At 43.1% G+C, this 17972-nt stretch overlaps 1 long non-coding RNA gene across 1 annotated transcript; it reads left to right on the forward strand.

Annotated features, from left to right (window-relative positions):
- The first annotated feature begins 6746 nt into the window (after positions 1-6746).
- On the forward strand, positions 6747-9451 carry LOC116440570. Its single transcript, XR_004238691.1, has 2 exons — positions 6747-6830; positions 7484-9451. It is a non-coding gene; the product is annotated as an uncharacterized LOC116440570 (long non-coding RNA).
- The last annotated feature ends 8521 nt before the right edge of the window (positions 9452-17972 follow it).

Here is a 17972-nt window from a genome sequence, read left to right on the forward strand (position 1 = left end):
CACTAATTATGGAAGGCGGAATAATAATCCCATTTAGAACAAGCTCATAGAGAGGGCAGTAAGACAATCCTAGATATTTTAAGAACTCTTGTCATGCAATTTAAACCAAAAATGAAGATTTTCAAGTTAAGCAAATATTGTAAAATAGCAATTCAATTAAATGTTACAGTATATACTGAAAAAAAAATTTAGAAGTCTGTTAAAGAACTATATTTGCATACTGTAGAAGGAGTGTCCACACAGAGGGAAAAATATAGCAATATTACACCAGCATGTAACAACAAAAAAGATCTAGTGATTCTAGTGATTCTCTAGATTCAGAGTGAGAGATAGCTTGGAGGGGAACATTTTCTAAATATTAGTTACTGAGCAAAATCTGTTAGAAGCCAAAGCCAGCAGCAGCATTATACTTGGACTTCTGTTTGTTAAAGCTGCAGCAAAAGAGAGAGCCCACGAACATCATCCTCTAGTTTTAGAAAGGGGTGCATTTCTTCCTGAGTGACAGACAGGGTCTGAGACTAAGTGAGCAACCCTTGAGTGCATAGGAATGGCAAAGCAACACAAAAGAAAATAATGGCAATTACAATAAAAAATAAGTGCTTTAAAAACATGTAAAATACTTTCTTAGGATTTTGAAGGCCTGAGAATGCAGCCCTGAATTAGACAGAGAACATCTGGATTTGGAATGAGTCCCCAGATATCCTTCATACTACAGGTCAGAAGGATGGCCGCTAGCAGAGTGCTACAGAGGCAGCTTTTTCTAACAGTGCAGTTTTCACGTACAGCTTGCCCACACTTTTTTCTTTGTAGATGGTCTGACGTGCACTGTGTGTGAGCTTAGAATTAAGGGGATATAAAGGTGCGTATATTTAATCTCAAATTCTGTATTGTGTAAGAGAGTTTCTTGCATTAGCCCTGATAAAGTTTTGCATATGATGTTGAAGAAGTCAGGTGCTCTGTAATGGGTAAACCAGTAAGTCAGAAACAGGTTCCCATGGAAAGCAGAGCAGAACTTTGGGGAGCACAGAGGGGGAGGAAGGAAGGGACAGAAATAGTGCCTCTGTTCATCTGGGGGGACCAAAAAGGGAGACCCGGGGAAATTCTGGCACAATTGCTTGGCCCCTGTCTTTTTGACTGAAAGCTCCAAAAAAAAGTGGCTGCTCCTTAAAGCCTTATGGATGGCGGTGCACATCTTCCTGAAGGGTCAAGGGATTTGGCCCAATTTCATTGCTTTGGTATTGGAAACAGCAGGGCTTGTCAAAAAGATGTGATGCACTGTTGACAAGGTGGTGTTAGGTCATAGGTTGGACTTTATGATCTCAAAGGTCTTTTCCAACCTAGCTGATTCTGTGATTGTTTTTCTTTCTAACAGGTGACTCTCTAGGAGTTAACCAGGACAGAAGAAGTAAGTTGATGGCACAAATAATCTTTTGAGTTGCTCTGTACCTAGTCTCAAGAGGCACATAAAGTCTGTAATTGCTGGGAATAGGAAGCATCAACAAGCTTCTCACAGGCAGCTTGAGAGTGGCTTGTTGACCTCTTTTGCTTCTTTTTACCTGGTAGGAAAAAGGTCCTGAGATTTGTGAGACAGCTGAAGTACAGTATCTGCTCTTGTAGAAAATGTAAGAAATTTTCTTATTCCCTCCTCTTGTCCTTTTCCTGATCATTGCTCTTGCAAAACTGTGAGGCTGAGTTTAGTGTAGTTTGGTGCCTGGACTCAGCTTTCAGTTGTTCTGCTCCAGTGCTGCCAGCAGCCCACTTGATCCCTGAGCCTGTTGGTGGAACAGGCCAGCATTCCTAAGCCATTCATATTAAAACACAAATAATGCAACCCTCAGGCCTTTTTCATTCATCATGTGCATGAAAAGACAGGGGGAAGAAACCCAACGAATTTTCTTTTGTTGGAGGGCTCGAAACAGAATTAAATTACAGCTGCACCAGACGTCGCTGCTGTGCTATCCATATAATCCTTCAGCTCCACTATACATGCGGGCTTCTTTGTTAGATGTCTGCTATACCATTCTTAAATCATACTTCTGTAAAACAAACCACAAAATGCAAAGGAGGAGAGGGAGATGTCACCATAGCAGGGCTTAACCTTCTTCTCCCTTTGTTCTTCAGGTGGTATCTCCCCTCACCCCCCAACCCCTAGCACTCATCTTAGTCTTGTTCTCCCATCATTTTTTTGTGTGATACCAGCTCACAGCTGAATCTTGTCATCTCCAGAGAATACCTCTTAGATTGGACAAGATTTACATTTCTTCAGAGAGTGAGAGTGAATGGAGGAAATCAGAGGATTGTTGAATACCTCACGTCTCTGGGGCTGCTCTTCAGTTTGTATGGAAGAGGGCTTTGGTGGGATCGATGCTGCATTTGTCCCTACTGGGTCCCTCGTGGAGACGCTTCGGCGGCACTCTGCCAGCACCTACACGTGCACACGATCTCACCTTCGCAGGCAGTCATGAACAGTCACTCATGCACACAGTCTGTGCATGAACCGGAGACAAAGAGGCGAGAGGGGTTCTTTGCATGCAATTCCAAGGCGTTTAATGGCAATACACCCAAAGGGAACAGAGGCAAGAAGAGCAACCAAACCGAAAGCCCGCACCAGTTTTATCCTGAAAACTCCCAAAGGAGGGCAGAGCATCCAAAACCAATAGTCTGAGGGCTATGGGGCAGAGGCAAGGCTGAATGATGTAACAGGGGCCAATGGGAAAAGGGATGGGAGGGGGGAGAGGGCCAGTGACCAGCAGAATCTAGACAAAGGGAGAACTTTCTAGCACAGTGTTGTAAGGAGAGACCACTTTTCAGGCAGCTTGGGGGGTGTAAATTGGACTTAGCCACCGCAACAAGTTTGTACGTGGCTGGTCTTGTGGCTGGTTTAATATCACTATTTCCTCCCCTCACATATCTCACGCACACTGTGCATTTTTTAGACTCTGTATTTGCTTTGTCTAAGCTGTAGAACGTGGAACTTGGCCACTGATTTCAATGAGGCTGAATCCAAGGTGCTTTTGTGAGAAAAGGTGCCTGACACACACAGTGCACACGGCTCTGCTGGTGACAACACCCAAAGCAGGAGGCCAGCCAGCCAGTCCAGCTATGCAAAGCACAGGGCTTCATCTTCCTTTCAATGAGGCAACGATCCTTGCTGTGACAGCAGAGGTGACAGCCTCTGTCTGTGACAGGAGGACATCGCCTGGCTCACGGAAGAGTCTCCTCATTTTTTATTTTTCTAATGCACATGCCCTAGCAAGTAAGAGCAAAAGCTGGCATCTTCTGGGAACCCGCCGGCTTCAGAAGAGCAGCCACAGAGCACGGCACTGGGCTATGACAGCCCAGGTGGCCCGGGGATGGCCGAGGGGCAGCAGGATGGAAAACCCGCCGCCACAGGCTGCCCAGCCCAGGCCTTGCAAGTACTGTTAATTATGTAGAGACATAAATCTGCTTGGGGAAACGCACTTAGAGGGAAGCGCTTGGCTGCGAACAGCGGGAAAGGACCAAAAGCCTTCACACACGTACTTGAGGGGCGGACACAGGCCCCGGTGCCTCACGGCCGGCACTGCCCCGCCCGCCGCCCGCCGCTCCCCCCGCGGCCGCCGGGGGGCGCCGCAGCACCGCGGGCCGCGCCGCGCGGAGCGGGCCCGGGCCGCCCCTCGCCCCTGCGCGGGCCCCGGCGGGAATGCGGGAAACGGGCGTCAGCCTTTGTCAGACGCTTTTTATGGGAGAGAACGAGGAAAAAAAAGCAGCTGTGTATTTTTTTCCCAAGTGTCGGATGTTCACTGCGTGTGCAGTGAAACCGGGTGTGTGATCACTGGTTGTGCTCGTCTGCTGGGTTACATGTAGGAGCTCTCAAAACAGGCGAAAGTTCTGAAGAGGAATTCATAAAGCATACAAAAAAAAAATGGTTATATTTAACAGCTCACCCTGTTCTCTGATTCAGTAATGATTATGAACTCACTTAAATCAATGCAGTTCCTCTAAGGAGTGTTTAAAAACCACATTTTTCCCCATTCCTGTATTATTTGCAGTGGCTGCTCTGACAGATTAATGTCAGGCTACTGTGTCGTTCGGTGACAAGCCTCATTTTGTTTTCCAAGTGCTGCTTTTATTGTTAAACTGTGCTGTACCCTCGCTACACCTTTGTTACTTTCTGATTAAGCTGCAAGTCAGATATATCAGGAGAATTTCTTGCAACCAGTGAAAGCTTGTGCTCGAGTATTATTAAACTTCCATGATAACCTGTTAAGGAGGAAAAAGAAGGTATTACTGCTGACAACCAAAATGGTGTGAAAACTCATGTACTGCTTATCTAGCTGCTAAGAAAGCTAAGTCAACAAGGGCATAAAATGAAATATTGTGCTCAGTGAGAGGGGACAAAAAAGCAGGCTGGATTTGGGGAAGCAAGGTCTAGTTTGACGCCTGACCCATAAAAAAACCACTCAGCACTATGAAGGACCTGAAGCAGGGAACTGCCCAGGACTGGTTTGTGTAGCCCCATATAGCTTAGCATGGTCTTTGAGTTGCCAAATGAATGGATTGAAATCTACATACCTTCAGCTCACCAACATCCTCAAAGAGAGAAAATTAAATTCTTCTGGGATTTGGGCTCAGAGAAGTTTACAGTTCAGCTGAAGGCCAGCAGACGGTGCAAATGTGCAAGGGCCGAGCCCTAAGGCGAGTGCTAGAGCTTCTCTACACAAGTCACAGTGGGCCTAACAACACACAGCCCTGGCTTAGGACTCTAACCCAGCTGTTGGGAATCTAAAAAGGGAGCACAAGCAAAAGAATGACAGTCAACTTGGTCTAACACTGAGAGTCAGCGGGGGACAACATGCTTTGCTACTCCCCGCTTGTGCAGCTTCAGCAACAGTGTTCTATTAGATGGCAATGAGAGAAGTGCTTACTTGTTATAAAGCGCTTTGGAAGATCCCAAGCATTAAAGTCTGCAACTGTCAAACCTACCAGTTCTCAAATTAGCTGGTGTGACAGGGTAGCTGGACTCGGTGTCAGCCTTGCACTAGGTCCCAGAACAAAACTTCCTACACTTAACCCTGCATTTCCATCTTCTTGAAGCTCCCCTCTTCCTGTGTTAAGACACAGGAGGTCACAGAAAATGTCCTTAGAACTTTCCCCCAAGCTCCAGGAGAAGAGGCCGTTCCAGGGGACATGACTAGTGTATCCTTATGTCCTGGCAAGGATTACTTGCTAGAAAAGCTGCTTTAGTTAGTGATTGGCACAGCAGCCTTCAACCTGCTCCAACACGCTCTGAAGTGAGGACAGCTGCAGGCAACACTTATTTCTTTTGAACTATGCTCCAGTCTGATGTGCACATGCTGCCCTTCAGCAAGCTATCACAATTGCAGGCAGAGAAGGGAGGGCCTTGCCTGCAAGCTACAGCCTCCAGTTGTGAAGCCCTCTCACTTCCTCGTGAATGGGACTGGTGAAAGCCTGCCGAGTTGGCTTCACCTGGGTATGCAAGCAAGATTCAGCAGGACTTGTTCACAAAAGTTGACACCAGACCAAGCCCTTCAGATGCACATTCCTGAGCCCACTCCTCCCCTTTAGGGTATTTTATGCCAGCCACTCCCAGGTTTCCCCCTCACCTTAATTACCTTTCCGAAGGGATCAGCTCTGTGTGTGTGTGCATGCTAATGCTAGGAAGGGCTGTCAGTGTAGCTTTCCAGCCCAATCTCTTCTATGATCGTGGCTTCAGGCTGCAGCTTTTTTTTTCCAGTGCTTAAATGCAACATGTGGATATTAGGCAAGGGCAAGAATTTGCTTTTTCTTGCACACAAAACAAGGAAATGCATTGTGCCTCACCACAGCTGCCACAACGACAGCTGCACTGCCGAACGAGATGCACTTGCTGGCCTCTGCCCCTTCCCTCGTTGCTGTTCCTCCTCTAGACACTCCCAGAGTGGGGACTGCAGGGTCTCTCTCTCTCTCTCTCTCGGTGGATAGGGGAACCCTTGGTAAGTGAGCTGCAGCCACGTGCAGAGCACTAGAGATGAGAGCTGGCATGATCCCAGGGCAGTGTTGAACCAACAATATTACAAGGCAGTCTGAGGAAACACCTCCTCAGAAGTACTCTAATAGGCTGTTAATGGTCCTTGCCTTGCAGCCCTTGTGAAGCCCCACTGGAAACTGGCTACGGAAAGAGGGGCTGGGAGAGCAGAGACACAAATTGTTAGCTCCCACCATGAATCAGAAGTATCTGTCCACATTACTGGTGTGAGTCAGAGCCTAGAAAGATCTTTGCGATCTGTGAAGGTAACCCAAAGAATTCCAACCCTCGAGAAAATTTCAGGCCTTAAATTGGTCTTGTCTATAGATCTGAGCTAATTTTTGGCGGGTGCAGTATTCCCTGGATGAAGGTTAAACAGATTGGCTGAACTTATCTTGCCATTGGTTTATTTGTTGGTTGGTTTGGTTTTGGGTTTGGGTTTTTTAAATGCTTTTGTGGTGGGCTTTTTGTATCTTTGCATGTTTCAAAAGGATTGAAAAGAAGTGGAAACGCTAACGGGTGTTTTGGCTTGTTCTGCTGTGTAGAGGGTTTCTGTGCCAGTTACCTAGGAAACTGCTGTAGGATTGAATTTAGATGGATGTGTTGTCAACTGCAAATGAGTACAGTGGCTTTTCAAGAGGTGGGGAAGAATGTAAAATGCACAGAAAATATAAATGCCTGTAATGTGATTTCTGGGTAAGACAGTGGTCCTATCTTTTTGACTGGCATTTTGTAGGCACCCTGACAGCTGCACAAAGGGATCACAGATGGAGTGCATGGCCATGCCTCGGCACCTGAGCTTGAATGCCCTCATGTTTGTAAGGTGGGTTAGCATTCATTTATGTCAAACCATGACTGCAAAAAGTAGCACTAAGGTTGCTATTAAGCATTTTTCCTATTTTATTACAGCAGAGTTATGATGATCTAAGGAAATTACAGCCTTTCTAGACATTTGGACTACAGCACTGCACAACCATTTGCAAAAAAAAAAAAAAACCAAGAAAACAAAAAAACCCCAACAACAACAAAAAAAAACCCCAAGAAAACACATTTAATGATTGAGATACATCTAAAGGCTTATGCAATGAACTAAAATGTGACTGTGGAGCTTTTCCTGGAAATCATTGATAATTGACCTTTTTTAAATACAGCAGGAAAACTATGAAAAAGCAAATAAGTGCTTCAGTCTGGGGGAGTTATACTGATGTCTGTCAGTTCTGGCTAAATCTGCAAGTGGTTACTTATCCCACAGGAGCCACAACTTAGAATGGTCCATGGCTGAAAAAAATTAGCAAAACAGTGGGGATTACTTAGAATAGAGCTCCTACAATTTCTCCTATTCTCTCCCCCACTCCAAAATACACACAGGATTAGCATCTGGGCTTATACCGAACACCAATTTCCTTGTATTTCTCCTACAAAGTGCACTTCAAATGGCAAATGCAAACTCCTAGTAGTTTATTCATGTTTTGACAGGTGTCACCAGTTGGCACAGCTACGTGTAATCTTCAAAGGTTTGGTTTCTTCCCCCGCCCCCAAGCAGGTGAGCAAGTTTCCAGCCTTGAAAAGACAGGTTGTGCTGCTTGTTTTGGGTTAGGCAAGTGCACCAGGTAAGAAACACTGTTCTTATTCCTCTGGCTAAAGCTCTGAGGCAGAACCTGCTTTAGAGCCATTTTCCGGGGCTGGCTTGTCCCTGCTCCCTGGAGCTGTGCACCCACCAGGGTGCTTACATCCCCTGCATTTCTCTCTGCAGGTGCTTCTCTCATCCCAGGGGTCTAAAATGAACGCTGAATTTACCAGTTCTAACTTCTGGTCTGACTGTTGGGTTGTGAGTGAGTGCTACCCAGGCTCTGCCTTCAGGGCAGGATCAGTCCCTCAGAGCTGAGGGTCAGATGATGGTCCCACCAGATGTTTGGTCAGCTTGTATTGGACTGGCACATGTACATGACTAAGACAGAGCACCTTGTGGACATATCCGGACTCCGCCCCTGCCTGCATTGCTGCCAGGTGGCCAGGCTGCATGGACCCAGCTGCTGCTACACTGAGAGTGGACACCAGAGTCAAAAAGAAACTGTGGTATCTCCAGTGCCTTATCTGCTGCTCATAAGAATATATATATACCCCAATCACTATTTCTTCAACAACATCTTTAACAATATTTATATTGGCAATTAGCCAAAACCTATAAAACTCCGCTCTGGTGGGCCTAGAGGTGGCTCCAATTCACTCTGTTTCATCCAAGATTTTCCTCTGGCCTCTGTCTTTGGAGATAGGCTGAAGTGACATCCAGAGCTGGACTCCCTTCCTCCCTGCTCGAGCAGATGTGCACACAAACATAAGCAGATTCCTCTGTTTCAGGCCCATCTGTAACCTGCGTAATGAATAATGTACAATGAATTTGCGGTCTACATGTTTATTAAGTGACTCAGTATTTCCAGTGGAGATTTTGTGCTCATGTTTTACTCACATCTCAAAACCCACTCACTCTTTTATTATCCCCAACAACAGTAGGTGATAATAAATTATACAACTGTAGATGATGGTAACTATATCAACAAACAAATTGTATCAATTTTCAGTGTGAGTTTAAAGCTTTGTTTACTGGTTGTGCAAACTCTGAAAAAGGAATTTGGGAATGCTGCTGCTGTTATTAAATGTTCTAACCGGGCTGTAATCCAAACCCTCCATAAGGCGTCTCTAAAGAAGATTTTTGCCTACTGTGTACTACTGCTTTTACATACGAGATTAGGGATTTATATACGTAAGAGAAGAGAGAGAAATGTAACTAACAGAACAGTGACAGCTCTGTTTGTTACTTCGTGGAAAGGCTGAAAGACAAAAGGCCTTGGTGGCAGATTTCAGAGCTAATCCCCTTCCACTGCCTTTGCAGAAACACATTTGTACTTTCCGAAAAACAAAGGCTTGTAGAAAAGCGTCAATCAATCAACAGTGCAGCTACATTCTGTGTATTGAAGCAAGCTCACATGCTCTCTACATTACTCTGGATCCTATTTTAAGCTTAATAAGCAACTCAGTAATTTGTATGGCTTTGGAAAGATGTAAGCTTATGCCACAGTAGCCATTTTGAAACAGCCAACAGACCCGTGACGAGGGATTGACTTTTTGGGAAAGTAGTTGTAGCAGTATTTGGAAAGTTGCAGTATCCTTTCCAAAAGGAAAAGAGATTGATTGTTGAGAAACTCATATCTATGTGATAATGGTACACTTCAGTCACAGGAAAGAATGCTTGGTCAAATGTAAGTGCGGGTAACCGTGGCATGTGGTGTATTCTTGTTTCAATTGAAAATTTTCCATTTTCAGTTGTTTGTACTCATAGGCTGTGTGGGAAAAAAGGCCTGGATCTGTGTCGCTTAGCTGAGTGATCCTCACATAGGTGCTGGATGGGGCATACAGGTGAAACAATAAATATGATTGAGACTTTCAGTGAGAGGCCATCCTGCAGGCTCTGAATTTCTCCACATAATGATCCCATCCCTCTGGGTCTGGGACAGGCTGAAGCGATGCAGAGCTGACTAAGCTGCTGTGTGACTAAGCCTCCTGGACCTCACCAAACTCAATAACTAATACTTTTAACTGAGCTGCTGATCACTGTCCTGACATGCCAGCTGGGTTTTGCATGTTTCATTGCCCATAAATATGGTTAGGGCTGTCATGAACCTTTTCTGTATGCTCCTCTTGCAGTTGTTCCCAGGGGCTGAGAAGGAGCCCTCTGCCAATGGAGCTGAGGAGGATTCAGCTCAGAAAACCCTTGGAAAAGGGCCCTCAGAGACACTGAACTTTATCCCCTCCCTTTAATTGCTATTGGGACCTGGCAAAAGTACATATTTGCAATTAAGGTTGGCTGTTAAAGTGTTCTTGGAGCTTGACACCATTAACTTTGACACTGAGAGGATGAGGCCAGACCTTAGAGCATTTCCTCCTGCAACATGACCAATGTTTGCATGAATAAGACCAATTACAGATATGTCAGTTCTTGTTACTCTGATGTTTCTTATCCATGTCCTATACATTACGGTCCATGTTTTTAAAACAGCTGTCACTATAAAGCCAGCAGTCAGTGAGGACACATGGATTGTTACTGTTGGGTGTCCTTAAGATTTTAGCTGTGTTGCACAAATTTCCAGTTAAAAGTAATAAAAAGTTCAGATAGTGTTACCTACTTAGCTTCAGACTGCAAGAACCTGTTCTCCAAATAAACACAGTATGCCCGGAAATCCAACAACATTCAGAAAGCCTCCCATTTTATCATCCATCAACTGCTTGGCCATTTTTAAATTCAAATAGTTAATTATTCACTCAAACAGATTGAAATGTTGTATTTATTTTGTTGTGAGCTGAGCAACACTCTTCCCTTTTGAAGGACATACACAACCTTCACCTAGACAAAGCAACTCACTTCATTTTGGTTGAAGAAATATTAGATTTTGCTTCTTTTGTGTACCCGTTGGCTTGCTGTGGGGTTTTTTCTTCTCACTGACTGCTTGTCATCTTGCATACACCTGTGTGTCCTCAAAATGACAAGATTTACATTCTGTAGAGCAAGTGACTTTTAAAACAACCTGATATTCATGGAAACAATTAAAATGTTTTATTGGACTCTTTCACAAGAGCAAGGTGCCCCAGGCCTGTAAGGGACATATCTTCTGATGTCGTGAGGCACCACTGCTGCTGCCAGCTGCACAGGCAGTACCCAGTAATTGCTCCCCCAGACAACCCTCCTGCTTAGACCAGTTCTGTGCTCCCCTTTCTTCCCAATGTCTTCCAGCTGAGGAGCAGAGCTTTTGTTACTGCATGTCCCCCTTTCCAGCAAGATCTGTCTTTCAGAGGAGATTGCTTTGTGATTAATTTAAATGTCTTTGAATTGGTGGAGGGTGGGGGTTGCTTACAGTCAAGCCTGGACTAACAGACTTTTTTTCCTTACATCTGATTCTCTTATGGTATGAAACTTCAGAAGTTAACATTTGAGTAAATTACCCTACATTATATTAAAAAACATAAGGATGATCATGTGGAACAGTGTAACGTGTTCACCTTAATTTCATAACAATATCTCCTCTAGGAACCAAATACACAAACAAGGGGAACTATTACAATTGCGAATGTAGTTTTAAATAAGCTTTTTTTTGGCCACCCCTGAGTTTTTGGTCATATCCTGCCCTCAGTTTATATGTCCTTTATACCAGACTTTCTTTTTTTCTGACAGACTCGTCATTTGATCCTTCTCTTCTTCAGATTTTGGATGCAAGAGAAGTGCTCAGAGATACGGAAAGTTATTCTTCCCTATTACAATAATGATATGTAAATATATGTAACATTCTCAGCCTCTTCTGTAAATAGAGCTGGGCATGTTGCCCTTACCTTCCAGGGCTGCCATTACTTAAACATCTCACACAAATGTACACTCGGTTTGCACAGAAATGGCCTTCCTCATTTGCTTTTGGGTGGAAAAGGAGCAGACTGGTGTTAAGTAAATAAAACATGGTGAGACCACACCACCAAAACAAGCTGACAAAACAATTGAGAGAGCATCTTTGGAAGCATGCCTTTACTAGTATAGGAGAAAAGGTATCTTCTTAATCTGGGTTCACTAACCTGTTTTCAAAGAGTTGTGAACAGCAGGTTGTTGAGTTTTAACTTGGGTCAGCAGCTCAAGTTCAAATGTTGTCATGAACCTGATACTTTAACCCGGGCAAACATGCTCAGTGCTCTGAGGAGGCAGGGGAGATTCTGCAGGAGGGAATCATGGTGATAGGCTGCAGTATGCTTCCATGGAGTCCCAGTGAAGCAAAGGACTGCAAGTTTCTTCAGCTGGATCTATGGCCATGCTGCTCCGCTCTCCTGGGACAGGCTGGGAGCAGAGCTCAAGCATCCCCTTGGATAGGTAGTGAGCAGAGAGGCTGGCTCTGGGAAGCCATGCTCCTGTTTTGAAGTCAGCTAGCAAAGAGCAAAGCAGCCCATGAGCCAGACTGGGCTGATATGTTATACCCACAGCCAGGCTAGGTGGCTTAATCACTATAACCTCTCTTTATTACAACACTGAAGGCAACAAGCTTTGACATACTCATCCCTGTGGAGGGTACTGCTGTGAAACCTCACAGGACACAGCCCGCCTGGGGTGAGAAGGCCATGTCTGAGGGTTCAGAAACACTCAGTGTCACTCTTCCTAGAGAAGTGGTAACATCCCCATTAGGTAATGGGGAAGTGCTTTTGGGAACTTCATCCCAAACTCTCTTGGAGTCCAGTTTTTATCTGAACAGTATTTACCCTCTTGCCTCTTTGTCACCTTTAAACTGCAAATATGGAATTTTAAGTGGTTCAGATATGGGGCTGAGAAAATAATCTTTCTTTGGAGTAAAATTTAGGGTATTCATTTAACCGCATTTACTTCAATAACAGCTGGTTTTTAGTCAACTGATTCTATTTACCAACCTCCATCTGAATTATTAAGAAATTAGGGCTAAAATAGTTTATAAATTAATTCTTACTTAATCCCTGTCTGGTTGGTCAATTACTGAGCAGGCAGGTTGGTAAAACCTCTGGCAAGCTGATCTGTCTGATAAATTCACCCGTGCCTGCTCTACAACAAAAACACAAAGATCCTTCTTAAAATAAAATGGGTTAAAATGATAATAGACTCCAAAATTAAGAGTGTGAAGATGTACTGTACTGCCAGCAAAGACTAAACTATGGCCATGCCACAATACGCTTTAGTCTTAACATACAAGGTCAAAATCGGAACATTAGCCCCACCACTGTACATCTTTTACTAGGAAAGTTTCCATTTCCGTCTTGACAAGTACAAATGTCTGTAACTGGCACTGTGAGTATGTGCCTTTTTTCAAGCCAACACTGTTTGTAAAATTTCTTTAAAAAAATTAAACCAGGAGTTAACCCCTTATTAACTTGAAGTGGTGGAATCTTGATTCAAATAACTTCTTTATCACATTGCTCTCTCCAAATGATTTTTCTCTTCAGCAGCTTACATTTATGTGACATATTTTCTGACCTCTGTGGCATATTTTGCATGTAGTTCTGCCTAATTTGTACTTCAGTCTGTAAGCAAATAATATTTCTTTTCTTCTACATTTATCCATCTTCAGGAAAATCTGGTTTTACAGCCAATGTTCTACAGACTTAGGTACTCTATTTCACTGTAATGTGGCTGTATTAGTGCCAAGATGTGTCAATTGCCTGAAAATATTGGTGTCTGTGTAATTAAATACTGTGCAGATGGAATTAAGGATTTATTAAGAATAACTGATTTTTTTTGTTTATCTTTCTCACTGTTTTTTTTCACCGTTGTGAAGTTTTGTGCCTATTTTGCTTTCCTATTTTTATTAAACTACCTAGGGGCCACAAAACCATATTATTCGGTTGTGGGTCATCCACTCAGGAATGTTAGATAAAAATTTCTGTGAATGGTGCTATACAGCTGATATGGATTTAAAATATTTTTTGAAGTATGTGGTAACAGATTTCAAATTTTTCTGGAATGAAGATAAAATAAATAAAAATATTTTTGTGGGTTTTTAAAAATTTAAATGGTTAACTTCATAGAGCATAATTGCATCAAGTATTTTGATGAAGTTTTCTGAGTCGCAGGACTGCGCACATCCCAGGATGTGCTAAGAGATGGGTTTTCCTGGGAGTGGGGCTTGCTAGGTTTTTGCTTCAAGGCCCAGTAGCTTTGGTAATAAATGGCAGTAATCTCAGGAAACTACCAAGGCAAATGACCTATGGCTCTGATGTTTCCACTGAATGGAAAGAGATTGTTTATTTAATTTCCAAACTGGCTTATCCTCAAATGTGCCATTTTGTCTTCATAAATTTTGGGAAGAATCTGGAGAATGTTGCTAAGAGCAACCACCACATCTTGAGGAATTGGAAACAAAATACAGGAAGAAAATAGAACAAATATTCCTTAAAGGAGATTACTGTACTGCATTCAGTGCCTTGTAAATAAGCATGTTACAACTACCCTGGTTATCCCTCAGCAGGGAAATGCCCTGGAGCATTAAATGTCAACTAAAGTTAAACTACACACTCAGTACCCCTCCAACATCAGTCTGTGCTAACACTGTTAAGGGGCAGGCAGTGTCAACAGAGCACTGCCCACTTTGCTCCTTCTCCTATACTCCATCAGACAGTGGAGGGAATTTCCTGACATCTGCAATACTCTTCCCAAAGTGATAATGAATTTGCCTTTGATCTCCTCCCCTCTGGGGCCATACAGCAGGCATTGGGTAGGGATGGGTGAGCAGAGGCTCCTGTAATCATGGCTCACTAACACATTCTACAAATGTCATCACTTGGGTCAAATGTAGCCAAGAGTCCCTGACACAAAAGGTAGAGATCTGTGATTTGATCTGCAGTCCTGTGAAATTGGTGTAAATTTCACTGAGGACCTGAAAGAGTCATCAAACATGGAGGAAAACTCATGTACACATAGACGTGGGAGAGAAGGATGAAGGGTCATCCAGAAGAGAATTCAAAAATTCAAACTGCTACTGTTCTCTGTCCACTTAGCTGACCCCTGTAGCTTTCTGAGTCTTTAAGAGCAATGCAAAAGCGAGGCATGTAGCACAGAGTTGTCAAGTATTTTAATGAATGACCTTATTGGGAATGAAAGACTGAGTGTTGGCTCCTACCCAGCATTACCACTGGACCCTCCTGACTGTCCTTCTAAATGAAAAATGACTGTTTCTCTGTTGAGAAATCAAATTATAACTCACTTTCAAACTCTGCTACATTTGGGATGCTTTGGCCCTATGTTTTACTGTTCAGGGTCATCCCTATTAAAAAAAAAATATTCTGGAATTATTTTCCCATACTTGGACAGCTATATGGGCTGACGCTTCCAGACTGTCTCCCCAGAGCAAGTTCTCTGAATTCATACAGCTCAAGTGACCTTTCCAGTTCACAGCAGTGACTAAGATTCCCAGCGGTAGTGCAAGCTTTGCGTTTGGATACACATAAGTACATGGATACATATTTATACACAGATCTATACATATACTACACACGCACACACACAGAATATGTATGTATAAAAATACTGCTTGGAATTTCAGCTCTCATGTTCCTAAGCTCTGTGTCTATACAAGTTATGGAAATTCTGGCAAAACTCAGAAAGTGACAAGCATATTTTATATTCACACAGTTCATCTGTTGAAGCATGATTTTAAGAGGCCCTAGCTATTTAAACACTTACTGTAAAACGAATGAGTAAACGGGTTTCTGGATTAGGATTTTAGTCAGGTTGTAAATTTTTAGAGATTGGGACTGTTTGCCTGATTTTGTACACAGGCAGTAGATTTTGGTCCCTAGGAGCTGCCTCTGAAGGAATAATTATAACCATTCCAAGAACTGAGAAAATGCACTGAAAATTGCTGTACTATTTAGTTTCCAGTTTAATTTGGTGAACTTTTCCAGACAGCTCCTCAAATAATAAAAGCAATAGCAAATACCTTTTTAGAAAATAGTAATTCTCCTTTAATAGGCTTCTTTGACAAATTCTTGAAATAAACCCTCCAAAGTCTCAGGGCAGAAAAAAACTATAGGTTCTGTTACAGTTTCAATTGTTACTGCTTTTTTTTTAACATAGGCTGCTCAGTGGCAAGAAATATTTCAAGACAAGAACCCATCCAATCTAGCCAGTACAGTCTTCCTCAAACTGTTGATAAAATTTGATAAAACTCTCTTTTCTCTTGGGTGAATGGGTAGCTCTAAGGGGTCTTCAGCATTTGCCTCTGGTTAGATAAACACTTGGGATGCTGTTCAGTTCAAGAATGGCAAACCTGAAGTTGAATGTCTATAAATATATATGTCTTTAAGCTCTGAGCATAACAGGGAAGGCAGGTCAAGGGAGTCAGAGGAGCCTCAAGATCACCAGCCATGGGAGATGAAATCCAGATGCCTGTGGAGTTGAAGTCACTAGAGGTACCACAGACACCCATCAGCTTCATAAGGCTGGCAGATCTGACGTGAGATGCACGAGACACCACGTGGCACATCCCATTGTGCCTAAAACAACATAACTTAACTGAACCCCAGCTGTAAACCATGAACCAGGACATGCTCCACTGCTCTACTGATTAAGAGCTCTATTGTGTTGACTGTTCCTGTCAGTTCAAACCATTTGGAGAGCCTTAGGGTAGCCCAGACATTGGCAAGAGGCCAGCAGATGTGACCCTTGCCTTTCTGGAAGAGCAGCTGGAACAGCTAGCTCATATTAGGAGGGCATTTCAGTTGCCTATCAGTGCCCTGTTGAACTGCTCCCTTGATCTCATGACATAGTGGAGCTGAGACCCCGGTACATCTATAGAAGCTTTCGATTATCTAAGTGGCCTCACAGCCCTTTCTGTACCAGTCTGAAGTTTTCCAGTAATGTTTATGCAGCTACTTCATTCTTCTACTATTTATCCACTCGCTGCCCTGCATTCTCTCTCCTGTGTGTATGTACTTTGGCTTGCATATTTTGCCTGGACATTTTTAGACTTACCCAGCATCTTCTCTGCTGGCTCACACACTCGATCCATAAACTTTCCTTGCTGCCAACCATGTTCCCATCAGAAACTTTCCACATGGCTCCCAGGCAAGGCATGAGGAGCATTCTTCCTCCCATCCCACTTGTCCTCCTTGTGGGGAGATCAGAGGCTGGAAAACAGAAGAACCAGCAGCTGGAGATACCACTACATTTCCTGACAGCCCTTCTTTGCTGGGCAAAGGACATCAGAACAGCTTCAGCTATCTTTCTGGCAATAATCTCATACAATGTATAAAACCCAGTGATTCTGGGTTTGTTTCTGTGAAAGACCATAGATCCAGTTTCTTGTAAAACATAATACATATTGTACTTAAGGAGATCATTAAAACGAAATAAATCTTGGCCTTTCTTTCCCAGGGAATTAAAAAATGATTAATCTGGTATTACTGGCCAGGCATAGCAGGTCAAGATGGGCTAAAAATTATTTAAGTGACTAAAATGTACTTACAAAATTCTATCACTTTACATCTACATGTCTATATATTTATTCAAATATCTGTCACATTGCCATTGAGGCAGCAATCGGCAAGTTCGAGTTCTGCATTTGAACTCCCTGGAGAGATTAATTCCAGCAATAACCCAAAGAGGAAATGGAGACAGAAGTTAACTGTGGCCAGAAAGAAAGAGAGAAAGAAAAAAAAAAAAAAATAGAAGCAAAGAGTACTGCTTCTAGAGTTACAGTGTCCTCTGTGCTTTCAGACTGAGACAAATATGTCAGGGCACTATAAACTTGCCTGTAGGCTAAACAGTACCTTCCAAGCACAGTCAAGAAGGACCCCAGCCCCTGCACAGCCTTCCCAGACTGCTCTGCTGAGTCCTCCTCCAGAATATTTACCTTTCACCACAGCAAAAACGTTATTAATGTTTCATCTCTGTCTCAGTTTGCTTCTTCATGAATGCACAGCTGATTTCTTCACCTGTCCAGACCAACAAATCCAGATTCTCTTCTGCATGTTTTATTAGATTTCTGCCCATGTATGCTAATGAGCCCTGAATTTTATATTAAGGTGTTTTCTTTTTCTAGAAATAATGTGATATTGGTTTTACCCTATTTGATTTTCAGCCAGGCCATACTCTTCTCAGATTCCAATTTAAAATTATCATTCTGGTGTTAAAAGTTCCCCAGGGACTTGTCAACTCCACAACAGCTTCCAAACAATGGTATCTTTTCTATTTATGCTTACCAAGTGTGCAGATATCAGCATTGAAAAAAAAAAAAAGATTAAAAAAACCACCGTGACAACAAACTGTGGGCCCAAGGAATGACATTTACAGCGATAATGATGAATTCACCAGGCTCATTTCATTAATTACCGTATGAGACATCTTATTTCTTTTGATTGTCGCAGTGCCGTGGCAACCTCTGAGCAGGATATAAAACTAAGAATTTTTTAAAAT

This window comes from Corvus moneduloides, chromosome 3, assembly GCF_009650955.1.
Source record: "Corvus moneduloides isolate bCorMon1 chromosome 3, bCorMon1.pri, whole genome shotgun sequence".
Classification (NCBI taxonomy): Eukaryota; Metazoa; Chordata; class Aves; order Passeriformes; family Corvidae; genus Corvus; species Corvus moneduloides.